Source organism: Acartia tonsa, chromosome 3 (assembly GCF_053477335.1).
Source record: "Acartia tonsa isolate MP-2025a chromosome 3, ASM5347733v1, whole genome shotgun sequence".
In the NCBI taxonomy this organism is placed as follows: Eukaryota; Metazoa; Arthropoda; class Copepoda; order Calanoida; family Acartiidae; genus Acartia; species Acartia tonsa.
In genome coordinates, this window is record NC_137262.1 from 7,928,849 (window position 1) to 7,947,724 (window position 18,876).

An 18,876-nucleotide genomic window follows, 5' to 3' on the forward strand; every position below is an offset into this window, starting at 1 on the left:
AGCAGAGGAAGCCGCGAACATGCCGCAGCTCACAGCAAACCACTGGTAACTGATTAACCACTCGCGGTTCACTAACAGTTGGAACTGCGACACATTACCTGATTAACCACCCGCGGTTTTACTAACAGGTCACTTATACACCTGACTAACCACCCGCGGTTTATTAACAGGTCACATACATACCTGACTAACCACCCGCGGTTTATTAACAGGTTACTACACAACTGATTAACCACCCGCGGTTAAATAACAGCACCCGGTTATTTTCATTATCATGCATTTAGTGCTAAGTTAAAATAAATGCGGGTAAATCTTCATAACATTAGGCCACCCGCGGCAAGTCATATCCACCCGCGGATTAGTAATGCGGGTATTATAAATCATAAACTAAGAACCCCAGGCCACCCGCGGCAAGTTTTGATCATGGCAGCATTATGTCATTATGTCATATGAACACTAGGCCACCTGCGGCGAGTTAGGTCCACCTGCGGCCCATATAATCAAGCAGGTCCAATCGGCAAGTTTTTACTTAAACATAATATAGTTTCTTTAGTAATCATAGTATTTGATAATGTATATCATTTAAATGTAACACAGTAATATTCGTTCCATTTTCTTTATTACCGGTCGATACTAGTGAATATTAATTAATATCGCATACTTTGTAAAAGTCTAACTAACACAAATGAGCTCTTAAATTACATAAAGGGTGTTAATATTTACGTCTATAATATTTAGTTGCATTGGCACTTCTTTTGCCTCTAGCGAATTAAGAGCTAATGATTCACACTGTTTACATACACCCCAGCAAATAAGTAATATTTTTTTTCACGCTTTTCTTTTCTTTCCCTTTTACAAATCGTACAACTTTCTGTTCGACATAATCACTTTATTAAATTGTATTTTACTAAATCATATAGTTGATTTCTTTTCTTTACATAATCGAATAGTTTTGGCCGACATAATTATTGTATTGATTTGCATTTTGTTATTTTGTTAAATCGTATAATGTCTAAAGTTTTAATTGATATAAAAATATTTATTCGAACATATTTTTGCTTTTAATTACGTAGATTTTGAAACCCAGCAATAAATTATATAAATCACAAACGGTAAACTTTTAAGATCTTTATAATCTAAACTGATATACTCTTTTTTGCATTACTGCTATTTGATATGATTTAAATTGTCTATGTTTATTTTATCTCCCTTTCATATGATAGTATTAATTATGACTGTATCCAATATATTAGGTACCTAAGCGGATAATTTAGAACTTTAAAAAATTAGAAAGAGGGGAACACACTCGGTCAGCTTGGGGGGGGGGGGAGGGTAGAGTCCGAGGAGACTGAGATGCAATTTGACCATTTTACCAGACCCAAAGTGGTTCCCTGGGGGGGGGGGACCGAGGGCGGGTGGGAGGGGGAGGGGGTGGACCAACAGGGAAACATGTTTGGTCAGCCACGGTGTCAATAACATTAAGGTGTGTAGTAAATTCGATTTCGAAATAAGATTTAAGACATTACAATCTGATGGAGGATGAAATAGTAGCTAATAATAACAATAATGATGATGATATTAATGTATTGAGAGAAACGGTTCGTGCCGAGGTTAGGGCCATTAATGTCGACGATAATAACGTAGCAAATTTACATCAATTAATTAATAGGAGCATTCTTGAACTTAATGAAGACTTAAGATTAGATTTGAAATGTCAAGTTCTTTACGGCAACAATTACTTAGAGTTTGTCGAGGATTTTAATTTACCTTCATGCGATTATTATAGTGAAGAATCTATTAAAGACTTTATGAATTCTACAAACACAAAGTATTTGTCTACTTTTTCTATTAATATTCAGTCTATCTTGAGCAAGTATAACGACATTTCATTATTCATAGACAACTTAAACTCAGGGAAGTCTAAAGTAAATATCTTAGCAATGCAAGAAATATGGCACTCGGTAGACCTAACATTTAACGGATATCAATATTTTAAGAAAAATAGGACGTTAGGAAGTGGAGGAGGAGTAGGCTTTTTAATAAGTAAGGGCATAGCTGTTACAGTAATGAGCGATGAAGAATTCTTTAGGGACCGAATATATGAATGCATAACCTTAAACATCACTATAAGTAATCAGAAATTTATATTACTCAATATTTACCGTCCCCCAAATACCCCAGGCATAACTAGGAATGCAGCCATTAACGATTTTTTGGAAATACTTGAAGCACATTTAGATTTTTTGAGTAATCTTAATATACCAATAATTATATTTTCGGATTTTAATATAAACCTTTTTAAATTAAACCAACCTAATTCCGAAGCCAGTTCATTATTTAATAGCTTAATATCAAATGCATTTATCCCAACAATAAGTAAGGCCACTAGGGTAACAAATAATACCTTTTCATTAATTGATAATATAGCCTGCAAAGACATCATAGGAAAAGTAGATTTATGCGGAATAATACCAACCAATATTTCAGATCATTACATGTTAGTAAACCTAATCCAACTAAAAAACCCTCCAAAGAGTTCGCATAAATCTTCTTCTCACTCTAAAAGATCTTTCAATGCTGAAAATCTAGAAAAATTTAGGACAGAGCTAGCGATTACCGACTGGAGAGAAGTGATGAATGAAAAGACAGACGTAGACAGAGCTTACACAATATTTATTGAAAAATTTTTGAATATTATGAATAAAAACATTCCTTTAAAACCAGTTAACAACAGAGAGCGCAACACACCGATAAACCAACATATGGACAAAGAGTTAAGAAAATGTAGGTTGAAAAAAAGACAATTATTTTTAGCAAGTAAAAATTCATTAGAGGACGCAGAAAGATATAGAAGTTATAGGAACAATTTTAACAGGGCTAACAGGAAGGCAAAAAAGTTACACTATAGAGAAAGAATACTCGATGCGGGTGGAAATTCTAAAAAGCTTTGGGACGTATTAAAGGATACAATGGGGACCAGTAAGAAGGATACACGGATAGAGTACATTGAAACCGAGGGTACTAAGATCTATAAGGACATTGAAATAGCAAACAAGTTTAATGAATACCTAGCGAATATTGGTCGTAATCTCACTCCACTGCTACCCAAAATTAATAGTAGCACTTTCCACAACTACCTACCTCCCCCGGCTGAAAATAGTTTTTTTATAAGACCAATAACCGAAAGGTTTTTATTAGAACTAATAGGAAACATGAAGCATAAAAAAAGCTCTGATGACAACGATGTCAGTATATACCTAGTCAACTTTGTAAGAATAACTATAATTAGACCGCTTTTGCATATAATAAATCTTAGCTTTGAAACAGGCAAGATGCCTGATAAGCAAAAGGTCACAAGGACTATATTAATCCATAAGAGCGGACCATTCTTCTTACTCGATAATTATCGAGGTGTCTCATTAATAAATAGTTTTTCAAAAATTCAAGAAAAATGTGTATATATACAATTACTGGACTTTTTACAACAGCAAAGATTCTTTAATAAATTACAGTATGGATTCCGACCAGGCAGGTCAACTTATCATGCCATTTTACATCTAGTCAACAAAATTACAGCGTGTCTTGCATCTGGGAGAATCGCCATGGTGGTTCTTCTAGATGTAAGAAAATGTTTTGATATGTTAGATCGTAGTATTCTTTTAAAAAAACTTGAAAATCTGGGGGTTAGAGGACATGCACTAAAATGGTTCGAGAGCTACTTTAAGGACAGACGCCAAAAAGTCTTTTACAAAGGAATAAATTCAAATAACACTGTAACGATTGATTGGGGAGTTTTACAGGGGTCAATATTGGGCGTTTTGCTTTTCTTAATTTATATAAACGATATTAATGCATGCTCGGAAACATTATTAAGTTATTTATTTGCAGATGATAATTGTGCATTTTTAGAAAGCGATAATTTAACGAATCTTATTAATTTAGCGAACACACTAAATTATTAGCTTGGTACAGTAATAATAAACTCCTCCTCCACCCGAAAAAAACTAAAATATTAATCTTTGGACTTCCCAGAAATGATCGTTTTTTAACTAACATAGACCTAGGACTTTTGAATGAATTCCCGGTTTATTTCGATATGAATGATGAAGGGCAAAATTCCCCTGAGAAAATTACCAAATTAACGCTAACCCCGAATGAAAAGGAAAAATTTTGTAGACACCTTGGAATTTTAATTGATAATAAGCTGACTTATAAATATCATCTTGACAACTTAAGGATAAGGATAAGTAAAATTATATTCTCAATGAAAATGATGAAAAATTTATTACACAAACGCCATTTAATTTTAATATATAACGCATACTTGAAATCTTTATTAGACTACTGTTCCCCATTATTTGTAGGAATTCCAGAAAGTTATATTAAACCTATTATGAATCTACAAAAAAAGGCAGTAAGAATAATATGCAGAAAAGAGAATAGGGCTCATACTAAGGATTTATTTATTGACTTGCAAATACTCCCCTTCAAGAAATTAATACTATATAACACTGCCAGATTCATGTACCTTTATAAAAACAAAAAGGTACCAGCAACTTTTGACAATACCTGGAAACTAAATAGAGACATCAGAAATAGAGAGCTAAGGAATGATAACGATTATCATGTTCAATTTACAAACCGTTCCTATTTGAAAGCATTACCGCTCTACCGATTTCCAGTAATCTGGAATAATTTACCAGCTGAAATTAAAGCCGTAGAGAACAAGAACGAATTTAACAGGAAAGTGTTCTTGCATTTATTACTAAGTTAGGAAAATAGCTGCGCAATTTTATCTTATATAATGCTTCGTTTTAATTATAAATTATAATTACAAGGTCAAGCAAAACATTGTTATAGGAAATTAACAGACACACTCTCAGTCTTTTAGAGTAGATGCACACGATATAGATATGTGTGTACTTTTTCTTTAAATTAAATTAAATTCACACAGTGAAAGTTGACGCAATCGCAATTACATCATATATTACAAAGCTTATTTAAATTCTTAGGCAGCAGTTCATAAATTGTTAACGGCAGCGATACCTTTACCAATTAAAACTTAAATAGTTATATACGCAAACACTCTATATTTTATTGAACAGATTACGTAACGCCAAATTTTTCTCAGCCGATTTAAATACTTATTAACAGCAAACAAAAATACTTTTTTCTTTTTTTTCAAACGAACAAAGTTTAATTATAGAGCAGCTTTGGATCTATCTACCCAACAAATTAAGTTCAACAATCTCATTAAGTCGCAAAAGTAAACAATCTATATTTTAATTATTAAATCGAATCTTTCATGGTGCTAAAACACTTAATAACAGTGGACTAAGCATAATTATAGAATAGCTTTGGATCTATCTAACCAAAAAAGATAAATATTGTGGAGTGACTAGTTTTTAGCCGAATGAGTCTTTATTAATATCATTGTTCGTTCTATTATCCATATAGGAATATTCAAATTAATTTAATCATTCTTGCACATAATAGGATGGTGAATACATATATTTATTATTTTTTGTCATAAATGCATAGTTAAGTTAAATCTGATGGCAAATGAATTAAATCGAATAAAAGTAAACTAATCCAGAATTTCGACGCTAGGCTCGCGTCGCTCCTCGTGTTCAGACTCGGAATCCTCTTCGAAGGTGGGGCCGTCGGAGATCTCGGATTCAGCACGGGGGGCGGCGTCGTCTCCAGCGGCATCGTCTCCAGCTTCGCCTACATCGGACCTAGCTCCGGCAGATCCAGCCTCTGACTCGGACCAGTCATCATAGACCTGGCCATCGAGGCCGGGCTCGCTGTCACTAATCTCAATGGTCGACTCGAGGTCCAGCACAATATCATACGCAGAGGTAGCCATTAAGACTGCCTCCTTGTAATCATTGCACTGAGCCTCGAGGACCGACAACTCATGTATGTTGTCCTCACGCGAGCGGTCGACAGTAGGCATTGCATCGCCTAGAAGGCGGTGCAGCCGAATGCCTTCGTCGACAAGTCTGAGTGACTCGCGGTTGGGAATCTCTTGCAGACCTGCGCGAAAAGCTAGCCGACACGCATCGCGAAAGCTAGTGCGCAGGCCCTTCCCAAAATAATACCAGTCAGCAATTTCACTCGAATAAACTATCGGCGGAGCTGGCAGAGGATCTGGAACCGCAAAGGGAACGGGGCCGCCAACCTCGGGTTCGGGAGAGGGAGCCAGGACCTCCTCTGCAGCGTCGATCAATAGCCGTAGGTTGCTATGATCAACCATGACAGAAAAACTTAGTATTTAACTTATCGGCAGATTTAAAAATATACGTAACTTGATGGTAATCGTATGAGCACCGGAAGAGCAATGATTAGTTAACAATAAAGTCGCAATTAAATAGAATTAATCATGTCACGTGACATGTCCCGGCAAGCCTTTACAAATAATTTACCCCTATTTTTCATATTAAATAATAATAAACAAAGACAAAAACCGGCCAGGTCAAAGATCAAAAATTGCGCAAAGGCAGCTTCCTCCCCCAATGTCAGTCTTTTTTCTCCACCCCCTTTTATTACCACCCGGGTCAACCATTTTTCAAGACGACACTTTCGGCTTCTTTGACCTCACTGACACCTCTAGTGAATCCTTAGTATTGCTGTCAAAGGGAATAAAGGGGAAGGGATGCTAGGGACGAATTTCCCGGGAACCTAGCAACAACAACAACGCACGCCTATAACATATGGGTCGTGTGTTCGTTAAATACATTGCTGTATGAAAAATGAATGCGTGTGTTTATGTTTATGTGTATGTTTCTGTGTTTGTGTGTAGGCAATAGCCTCACTGGCCACCCAAAGCTCCTTAGCCTCCCCAAATTTGCACGTTTCCTGCCCTACCCCAATATTAATATTAATATCATCATACTACTCAAAAATATTCTAAATTCCTGGAAATGTTAAAGGTTAAACCGAAATTCAGCGAATTTTTCTATACATATTTTCCAAATTTTTAAATATCTTATACAAAAATCTAGCCCAAGGTCAATTTTTTCTTTACTCTTTGCTTTAGTCTCCACAAAATTTCAATATTTTAACAATTTTAAAAATGTCTTAACGATGCCTTGAATTAAGAGATCGAATCACTACTACACAATTTACAACTTAATTTAATTTAATTTTAGTCGACACTGTGGGTCATGACTCGGTCATTTCTACATGACCGAGCCAAATCTGACCAACGATTTCACCTAGGAACCCCACCTCCAAACCCCCCCCCCCGTCAACCCACCAATGGGAAACCAACGGTCATATGGTCACACCGTGTTCTTTGACGCTTGGATCTGGTGCACGTCACCTTTTTCAGGATAAGGACAGCATGGTGTGTGGACTAACCAAATGGCATGTCGGTCCTATGGACCATAATCACAACAGTGATTGGTGTGATATTGTTATTATCACAACCACGACATCCCCTATAGGCAACCAGTAGATACATGATATATGGATGCAATTATACTTTAAATAAAACTTATAAACTTTACTGTAAATTGTAATAGTATTTTTTGTAAACGGATAGACTAACAACACGCACAGTGTTTTTACTCGATCCGTATAGCCACATGGCTATTTTCCATTGTAATCATTGTATTCTTCTGTTTTTCCGGAATAAATTATATTATATTATACCTTCATTAGCAGACATTTTGTAAAAACAGTTTTGATAATTAAACTAAGCGTTGACTGATCCTCACACTAATTATTATCTCTAAAACATAAATATTAAGTTTATAATTATCTTTTAATGACTCTGTATACTTAATTAGTTTATGTAGGACTAGGTGTTTTTGTTTGTCCTGTAAGATCTCTAAAAGGATTAGAACTGTAGGCCTTTAATTTCCATGGAAACTTTTTAACTGTTTGGTCAAGTTTCAGACTTATGGTGAAGATTTTCCCATCACCGTTTCCAAAATTAGTTCTCAATAATTACAATAAAATTGTTAAGCCTTAATTAAATGCTAGGTTAAAAGCAGCAAATTAAGTAACATGCAAAATAATAGTGTAATAAACTTCACAACTGCTATTAAAAACAAGAATATCATTATTATAAGTATTTTTAATAATTGTTGAAATAGTTAAGTTTAACAACTAAACATTCTTTAAAAACAAATAACAATTTTCATAAACTTTTTGCTTTAAGATAATAGTTAACACTAAATTCTTGAATTTACTAGTTGAGTATAACTCTACACTATAACTCCTTACTTATCAACAAAATAACTTGTTTACTTGTGATATTTGTGTGCAGTGCATAGATAGATAGATAGATAGATAGTTATACACAAATACAAACAAGCAGACAGATATAACCAGGGATATAAAGGGATAAGACAATGGCCGATAAATTGATGTACATCCCCAATGGCGATACACAAAATTACACCTTTTGTAGATTACAATTAGTAGTTGAAACGTTTGGACACTCAACTAAATGAACCAACCAATCAAAATTCAATAAAAGTCCCCAAGGTTATCAAGACAACGAATGAGACTTTGGGGACCGATGTAATAAACAGCCCAATGTCCCCTCCCTCCCTGTATATATGTAATAGTCTATTCAGGCAGGTAGTTATATCAATTCAGGGCTTGAGATTATTTAAATTTAGGGTACCTTAATGGATTAGCCTATAGCATTTGGAGGCTCTGTATTTAAAGAATGAAAAAAATACATCAATCAAAAATAATGAAACCATCTTAAGACCTATGCGAAGCTACCCTAGAATGGAAATCTTAATTATTTCAGTAAGTTGTGAAGTATAAAGTTTCAAACAAAAAAAATTGTAGGATGATTTACATTTTTAACCGAATATATTATAAATTAAACTCTACAAAAGAAAAGATTAAGAAAGAGATATTTCCTTGCAAAAGCTTAATAGGTTTTAATCGCTTTGTATTATAGACAGCTGTCCGCAGAGAGAAAAGTAAAAATTAAAAAGATTAGTTGCAGTTTAGTTAGCCTGAGCCTTCGGCCCTTATTGTCACCGGATAACAAAATACTATATTTTTTATCTTATTATTTGTGTAAGAATGTGTAAAATACGATACAATACATGATTTTTAATATGGTCCAGAACTGGTTCTAATCCTTCGGATGTCAAACGGTTTCAAAGCCATACTGAAAAAAAATAATTCAAAATTTACATGACAATCCTATTAGAGATTTTCTATGATATCATTTTTATTAATCCATTGAAAGATAGCATTAAAACTCTGTTTAAAGTTAAATATTCCATAAGAAAATATAATTTTGCGTCATTATAAGTTGTGTAAAGGAAGGTACCTCTAGCATTTACTTGGCAATGTTTAAAAGTCAGAAGCAGACGAAAAAGTTTGTATTTTTAAATTGAATGTGCCAAAGTAATATTAAACACACTCAAACACATTACAAATATATGTATAGTGTATGAATACCTTTTTATACTATTTAGTATTTACAGTTTTAAGATCGTGTTAAAGTTTCATCAAATCTACCTTTTTAATCTTGTCTTTATATCTTCATTTTAAGATTAATTTTGTTCTGAAAATTTGCATGATGTTTTAGTAACAAAAAAATTCGTTCAACAATAGGAAGCCTTCAAGAATAGTTATTAATCGCATCATATTATAGACATCTTTTCCGCGGACACTAAAATGAAAAAAAAATTAAGATTAAATTTGATTTTTGTTTTGTTATTCGCTTAAAATTGTCTATAGTACTATGCTGAAAATGATTTTTCGGTATGACTGAGAAACGGTTCTAATCAAGCGAATATTAATCGGTTTTTTAGCCATACAAGAAAATGTTTTTTATAGATCAACAGACCAACCAACAAGTCTTTGTAGAGTGAGTTTGGACTGAGTTTTATTTAAACAAAAAATCATATTTAAATCTAATATATGATAATGTCAATACCAGCTATTAGAAAGTAGTTTTCAATTATTTGAAATACAAACTTTCTCAGACATAAATAAATGGTACAACTTTAAAGAAATTCATTTGAATATTCCCCTCCTCAATTGGGAGTTTTCATCCCTCAAATGTCCTGATTTAAAAGGTAAACATGGTTTTGAATTTGTTTTCCTCGCCCCCTAATTATACAAATAAATTGAAAAGGGGAGGGTAGCTTTTTGTAAAAATAATCGCTAGTTTAGGCCTCATAGGTTTAGTGACCCCCTCAGGTAATAATGGAGAAATGAAGAAATCGATTGAATTTACCATTTTGAAAAAAACCTGTTATATATAATATACCTATCTTTCAATTAGGTAGGAGTATATTTTATTTTTCAGTGATTACGAATTGATTTAAGGTAGTGTCCTTTTAAAGTAAACTCTAGGAAGACTATAAAAAAGCTTTTCTGTTGCCAAAAAATATTTTCTAAAATATTGCCACTTTACATTTTCACATTTACATTTATTACAAGAGTTGATACAAGATTCCCCTGTTGTAACTTTATCGCGACTTAAAGGAAGTAATTTGAGGAAATCAAATGTCGTCTTCAATTCCCAAGTTGAAGACGACATTATTGTCTTTTTTTTAGTTTTGTTTTGGTTAATAATCATAAAAACAGACATAAAAATTCCTAAAAGAAAGGAGATTGAAAGGACACTCCAAATATTTACTACTCTTAGTTTCTTATCATAAATTAGTTTTTATTACTTAATACATACCCAGAATTTAAATTCTTAATATGTTTTAAATCATACAATTTCAATAAAAATTCATATTGAAAGGGATAGAGTACAATTTCTTTTAATTTCTGTTAAATAATTTGTCCTAATGACATTCCCACAACATTAATGCAAATTTAATCATGCTGTATTTTATACTAGCGGTTATACCCCAAGCATAATGGAGCTCTGTATAATCAAGGGGCTAGAAAAATCGCTTAAAACGAAGTTTATAAGCTTACCTAAAAGAGAAAACACAGTTAAGTAGTTTTGAGATCTTAATATACAAAAAAAACCTGCTTAGTAAAATAGGATATTTAAGCCAATAAATAAGATACTTTATTATATCAATTTGATATATTAATGCAAATTTTTAAGAAAAACCTTATTATAAAACTTTGGGGACTAAAGTAATTATCCCCTCCATGCCCGCAAAATTTCCCTATTAGTTTTTAATCCTTAATATATATCATTCATATATACATATAATGTGAATAATTCGTTATTGATTGATTGCTATCCTTTTATTGATTGCTATTTGAATTAATTTTGCAAAAAGAATTAAGTACATATTTCATTCTGTCACACTATAAGAGTTATTGTTTGTTTGTCCTTCCTTCTGATTGTAGAGCTTTGCTTCTATGGATGTTGTTATCCTTGTTGAAATAAAAATATAAAGAGGAGTGTCCTTTTTAAAAAATATTTGAATAATTTTTTAATAAAAGACGACGTGTCCAAAAAAACATAAATTGAAGACGACATTTGATTTCCTCAAATTACTTCCTTTACGTCGCGATAAAGTTACAACACCCCCCTCTCTACAAGAATTATAGCTTTTTTGAATACATCAAAGTATACATAAGCTATAAACTTGTAAAGAGGCAAAGCACCTCTATAGGTATAAAATTTTTGTTCAATGCTTTCCTAACTATGATTAAAGACTTTTTTTCTATCGTAAAAATAATCAAACACAGGTTGCTTTACATGGATATACTTACATTTTATTAGAGTTGCATAGACTATAATGTCGTACCTAACCATTGTAGGAATCAATATTCCAAAAATCATAGAAACGGGATAATAATAAGTATATCAGAAGCTAAAATATAAAATGTAGACTTTCTGTAATTATAGAGTTGCAACGTTTTCAATATTGTACCTGAGGAATCATCTATCATAGTATGAAACAGATAAAACATAGTTTAGGTTGAAAAGGGTAGATTAAAAAGATAATTTAGACATAATTTTCGCAGAACTGAATATGGTTGTTAAAAAATAATTCGTCTAATATCAGAACCCTCTTTTTTAACAGAGGCTGTAATGTAAAATACAAGGATGACAACATTTAGAGTTAGCAAACCAAATAATTGTAAAGAAGGGGGGAGGGGAGTGGTGCAACTTTTTGTAGCAAGACTTAAAATATAAAAAAAATATTTACAGCACTATGATTTGGCATAGCAGTTGCTTTGAAAAGGTTGTATTCACCCCCTGTTTTATAAATAAAAGGGTATAGACGCACCCGAATAAACCACCAACAATTGATGTCAAGATAAAAAGTCATTCACCCCCCCCCCCTTAATTTCAATTTCCCCTGGAAAATCACTGTGCATGCCACTATATGTATGTAAATATATATATATTATATATATGTTGTAAATGTAATTCTTTTCTTGCCTTACTTATGTAAAGCATGCACATTGTCATAATCTAAATAGCATATTGAATATATGAATAAATCAAAGCTTTAACATTGATAAAATATAACATATATATCATTATTTATTTTATAGTAAAACAACGTTTTTTACTTCAATTTTATTTATCTTTAACTTAAAGTTTCATGCTTTCGCAATCTTCACAAAGATACTGATTTTTATAACATAATTGGATAATTTTTTCAAAAAAGTTTAGGAGATTTATCACCATATTTAATTTTACATAAAAATACACTAATTTTGAACAGCTACATTTAGGGTTGGGCCGGATATCCGGTGTGGCCGGATATCCGGCCATTTTTAATATCCGGCCGGATACCGGATATTGAAACTATCCGGCCGGATATCCGGCTCTATAATTTTTTATACTTTACACCAAAATTCTCTGCTTTTTAAAATCTTAAATGGCTATGATTTTCTTATTATTTTTTTATTATTTTTAGTTTAACTTTATGTAAATTTATATAAGATTTCTGAAGAAATTTTTTTTTACTACTTTAATATCTGGTAATTTGGCCGGTTATCCGGCCGGATATCCGGTAATTTGGCCGGATAACCGGATATTTGCCGGATATCCGGCGTTGGCCGGATATCCGGCCGGTTACCGGATATCCGGTATTTGAAATCAGCCGGATATCCGGTATCCGGCCAAAAAAGTTTCCGGCCCAACCCTAGCTACATTCTTTAGTTTCTTAAGAAGGTGATATTTTCTGTGGATACACTTAGAGAAGATTTCATGCCGTTTATTGAGAACAGATTCTTTGTCTGAATACCTATAATACAAAGTAGAACGATGTCTGTCCGTCTGTCTGTCTGTCCGTCCGTCCCTTAAGATCTCGGTAACCACTGAACCGATCGGATTCTACTCTTTAGGGAATATACCTACTGGTCCTGTGGTGGTTTTAGGCTATTTTCTTGGGGGGTGGGACACCCCCAACCCCCCAAAAAACAAAAAATCCCCCCCCCCATTTTTTTTTGTAGGGGATTTCCTTGGTATTTATATCATACCTGATATATAATCTTTATATTATGAATGAGAGTAATATTTCCATGCTATGATATACCTAATCAAAGTATGAATATGATATCATACCTAATATATAATCTTTATATTATGAATAAGAGTAATATTTCCATGCTATGATATACCTAATCAAAGTATGAATATCATACCTAATATATAATCCTTATATTATGAATAAGAGTAATATTTCCATGCTATGATATACCTAATCAAAGTATGAATATCATACCTAATATATAATCTTTTATTTACTAAGTAAATTTGCGATTACTTTTATTTAATGAAATCTTCCAATTTTTAACATTTACAAAACAGCCTGCTTTATTGCATCAAGATCCATGACAGATCTATATAGGAAATAAACGTCTATAAATGAGCTCGAGTCTTCCAATGGTAAAGTGTTTAAAACTCATAGTGCTCCATTAATCCTCATTAAACTCTCATTGACCAAAGCGATAAGACCTTTATCCTATTTGTTTATGGAATGAATTAAGTTTTTCACTTCATGTAGATATTTGAATTACATTGAAGTATTTAATCCTTATTTCATAAATAAAAAATATACGTTCATAATAGAGTAAATCTAAGAAAACTGTATTTTAAAAGAATTCGATTGTGGCGACATTTCCTTTGTGTTAAATTATTAGAACTAAAATTTTAATCATATTAACCCTTTGGTGATGGTAATGTGAAAAAATATATTTGAAATAATCTTTTTAAAATCATTTAAATTAATAAATATTTACTTCTTTCTTTTAGATAGTAATGGCGGGGGAGGAAAATTGATTTATTGAGAAATAGATATGTACTTAAAGAAAACTAGCCAATAGCGATATAGTTATATTGAGCCAACTCTAAGATCTTGGTAACCACTGAACCGATCGGATTCTACTCTTCAGGGAATATACCTACTGGTCCTGTGGTGGTTTTAGGCTATTTTCTTGGGGGGTGGGACACCCCCAACCCCCCAAAAAACAAAAAATCCCCCCCCCATTTTTTTTTGTAGGAGATTTCCTTGGTATTAATATCATACCTGATATATAATCTTTATATTATGAATGAGAGTAATATTTCCATGCTATGATATACCTAATCAAAGTATGAATATCATACCTAATATATAATCTTTATATTATGAATGAGAGTAATATTTCCATGCAATGATATACCTAATCAAAGTATGAATATCATACATAATATATAATCTTTTATATTATGAATAAGAGTAATATTTCCATGCTGTGATATACCTAATCAAAGTATGAATATCATACCTAATATATAATCTTTATATTATGAATAAGAACAATATTTCCATGCAATGATATACCTAATCAAAGTATGAATATCATACCTAATATATAATCTTTTATATTATGAATAAGAGTAATATTTCCATGCTGTGATATACCTAATCAAAGTATGAATATCATACCTAATATATAATCTTTTATATTATAAATAAAAGTAATATTTCCATGCAATGATATACCTAATCAAAGTATGAATATCATACCTAATATATAATCTTTTATATTATGAATAAGAGGAATATTTCCATGCTATGATATACCTAATCAAAGTATGAATATCATACCTAATATATAATCTTTATATTATGAATAAGAGTAATATTTCCATGCTATGATATACCTAATCAAAGTATGAATATCATACCTAATATATAATCTTTTATATTATGAATGAGAGTAATATTTCCATGCTATGATATACCCAATCAAAGTATGAATATCATACCTAATATATAATCTTTATATTATGAATAAGAGTAATATTTCCATACTATGATATACCTAATCAAAGTATGAATATCATACCTAATATATAATCTTTATATTATGAATAAGAGTAATATTTCCATACTATGATATACCTAATCAAAGTATTAATATCATACCTAATATATAATCTTTTATATTATGAATAAGAGTAATATTTCCATGCTATGATATACCTAATCAAAGTATGAATATCATACCTAATATATAATCTTTTATATTATGAATAAGAGTAATATTTCCATACTATGATATACCTAATCAAAGTATAAATATCATACCTAATATATAATCTTTTATATTATGAATAAGAGGCACTTATATTTCCTTTTGCAAAGTAAAACTGATGAGCTGTTGAGTATCTTACATTTATTTATAAAGTACAGGGAAAGATATAATTCCTTTATTTTACTTTTAAAGTAAATCATTATCTTCAAGGAGGGAGGGGATATTGAGCTGCCTTTTACACTTGTCCCCAAAATCTTTTAACATTTTCTCATTTTCGTTGGCTTGACAACCTTGGGGACTTTTGTTAAATTTTGATTAGCTGATTCATTTAGTTCAGTGTCCAAACATTTCACTAAATGTAATCTACTGAAGGGGTATTTTTGTGTATATTGCCATTGCCATTAACATATCTCTTTAGCTCTCTGATTATCTTTCCAATGTCTTATTTTTTAGGGTTAACAAATGACCATTGCCAAAAAATATTTAACCCTTTAGTATCCACCCCAAGAAATACTTGAAAACAAAAACTTTTTTTAACATACTCTACTTACTTAAAATGTCTAGTCTATACCCCTTTTCACTAAATTTTTACTTTAAATCCTAATAAGCGGCTATGCCCCTAGCATATAGGGGCTCTATATTAGAAGGTAGAAAAATAGCCTTAAACTATACCCAGACTCTTTGTATTAAAATGAAATAGCCTGAAATCATCTCAGACCCTATAAAAAGCTTCCCTGTACGGGAGAACCATATCGGTTGAGCAGTTAGCGAGATCCTTCGCTACAGACAAAAAAAAGGATACTACTTTATATAATAGGATAGGATATGTGCGTGGAAGACCACTATGGAATAACATGTAGAGTAGCATAGCTAATAACAAAAATTGTTGATAATTATGCCAATAATGGGGAATATGTAGCCCTGTTAGATATTGGTGGGAAGAGAGCAGATTTTGTGCATTATATTAACCTAATCTTATCATATTATTATTCATACTCACCCTATTCATGAACAAACCATATTTATACATTAGATCATTGAGTTATAAACTAATCATAAGTAGATATTTCTTTTATCCGTGCAGCCACTCTTTAATTGAGGTAGGTATGTTATGGCAAGTCCTGTAAAATAAATGTTTTCAGAAATTTCAGGGGGAGGGGGGGGGGGGCTAATAGGGCTAGAGCTGACAAAACTGTCTAAAGCAAACCTTAAATAATCCAACAAACCCTATAATCTATTAACCCTTAACGGTCGGGGGGGGGGGGGGGGGCGTTGAGCGCCCCCCCATCCGGTTTTTTCTATCTCATTTTCTGTGTGTGAAAGATAAAAAGCCCAAACTATGTGACTTTTTAAGTTTGGGTATGACACATAATTGAGAGTTGGAATTTTTTTAATATCTCCATCCTGGCGGGCACAGGATGCCAGCAAACCTGGCAGGGTCATCCAGGTAAAGAGCAAAAATATTTTTTTGACTTAAACAAAGCATTTTATCTTGCCAAAATACTAAAATATCCTCTAGTAGTACATCCTCATATGAAATACAGGTGTTCAAGTCACTTTCAGGTTCCAGGTATGATCCTGCAGGTCCTGATCCTCCAGGTCTACAGAAATCTTTAAAAGGCTCCTGTGGCCTCAATTTTTGATTTAGAGACTTCAAATTTTAAACTTAAGCTTTTCTTACATGTCTACATAACGTATTAAAATTTCATAAAGATCCGCTGCCGTTTTCCCGCCGACTGCGGCGGCTGGCAGCTGCCAAGTAAAGCTGCGGCCGCTGAAATTTATATTTTGACATTTCAAATATAAAATTTACATAAAGATAAACATTTTCTGCAAAAAAATTGTTCTTCTAGCTTCAAAAATAAGAAAATTACAGCCGTTTGAAATTTTTAAGTAAAAAAGGACCTAAAAACAAAGGTTGTTAAATAAAAGGGTGAAGGAAGCGAAAATTGACTTTGACTTACTTAAGGTCGGAAATTCATCATAACACAGGGGACTTGTACAAAATTTTTTAGCCCTCTAGCTCTAATAGGAACTGAGATAATATGGGGGGGCGTTGAACGCCCCCCCCCCCCTCCGACTGATTAAGGTGCGGCAAGGGGCCCGACTGTAAAGGGTTAAAATTTACATGAAAATCATATTTTAGTATGATAAATACTGATTTGAGAAATATAAGAATTTTATTTGTTAAGTTTAATATGTATACCAGAATTACTAAATAATTAAAAGCTCAATATTTTTGGTCATTCTATGCATACTCTATTGCCAACATTGCTGGAGAGAGTTTTGTATAAGAGTCTAAATTAGCTAAGGCCCATCTTTTCAGTGTAATGTGGGAAATTTGCCACCTTTTTTCTTTCATCCATAATGTTTGCATATGATTCTTATTAATGCTCACACATCATACACACTTAGGATACATTATACAGGATAACATCTTGGATTAATACAAGATAAATTAAAAAGGTATAATAAATGATAGAGTAATGTAGTATGGATTAAAAGGCCCGGAGAATTTGGCATGTTAGAGCAAAGAAATCCAACCAAATTCAATGAAAGATAAGCAAAAGTCAAAACAAGGATGAAAATAACCATATAAGTGAAACGTAATGAATCAAACAGTCAGACAAACGAACAATAACAAAAAGGAGGGGATAAAGCTTAAATTATTGAACAAACAAAACAATATCTAAAAAACACAAAAACCGCAAAATTGTTTAGATAGAGGAGGCCTATTAAGACTTTACTCTCGATATTCAAATTATAAAATTATTTTGTCGTCCTAGAAATCTCAATTTGATAAAAGGGCAATTTTACCAAATAAGTAAAGTGAGTATTAAATTTTTTTAAGATCTACAATTTTAATATGGACGAAGGGACTTTCTGGTAGTGAAATTAAATGTCGTTGGGGGGCAACACTTATAAGAATTTACGAACTTTTTATCAATCCCCAAATATTATATTTTAGGTTTATTTCGCTTGTTGGCTATACCTTATTTCTGCCATTACTATTGAACAAAATTGCTTATCTAGTGTTTCTAAAATAATCTATTTTCTTCCAAATAATCTATTTTGTGTCTCATGTTTAAATAACCTGTAATGATATTTTATTTATCCCTCATTATTTACATTTTTCTCCATTCCCCACATTTTCTATACTTGTCATAAACTGGTGTGCGATCATTTTCGCAGATTTAATTTATGAAATTTATCATAACCCCCTATTTAATGAGAAAGAAATAAAAGTTGCAAAAAAATATCAACTTGTTTTTATTTTATTATTAAATCAAATAAAGGATATTTCAGGATCCATCATGCAAAGTTTAAAATCAACAGAGCAATTCTAGCTTCCCTAAAGTAATAATCAGAAAGACGGACTGACTTTAATGATAAAAGAGCTTCGCTTTTTAAAAGGGACATATTTGTGGGAAT

The 18,876-nt window shown here is 32.2% G+C and overlaps 1 protein-coding gene across 5 annotated transcripts in view; it reads right to left on the reverse strand.

The window, feature by feature from the left end:
* Positions 1–18,876, reverse strand: part of LOC145313214 (ankyrin repeat and BTB/POZ domain-containing protein 1-like) — a 68,255-nt gene that overhangs the window by 5,936 nt on the left and 43,443 nt on the right. The window contains exon 19 of one of the 5 annotated variants that reach the window (XM_080152507.1): positions 7,669–7,738. The exons of the other annotated variants lie outside the window; for them this stretch is intronic. The gene's annotated coding sequence lies outside the window, so the exon portion shown is untranslated. Of the gene's footprint in view, positions 1–7,668; positions 7,739–18,876 lie in introns of those variants that run through there. 5 annotated transcript variants of the gene reach the window in all.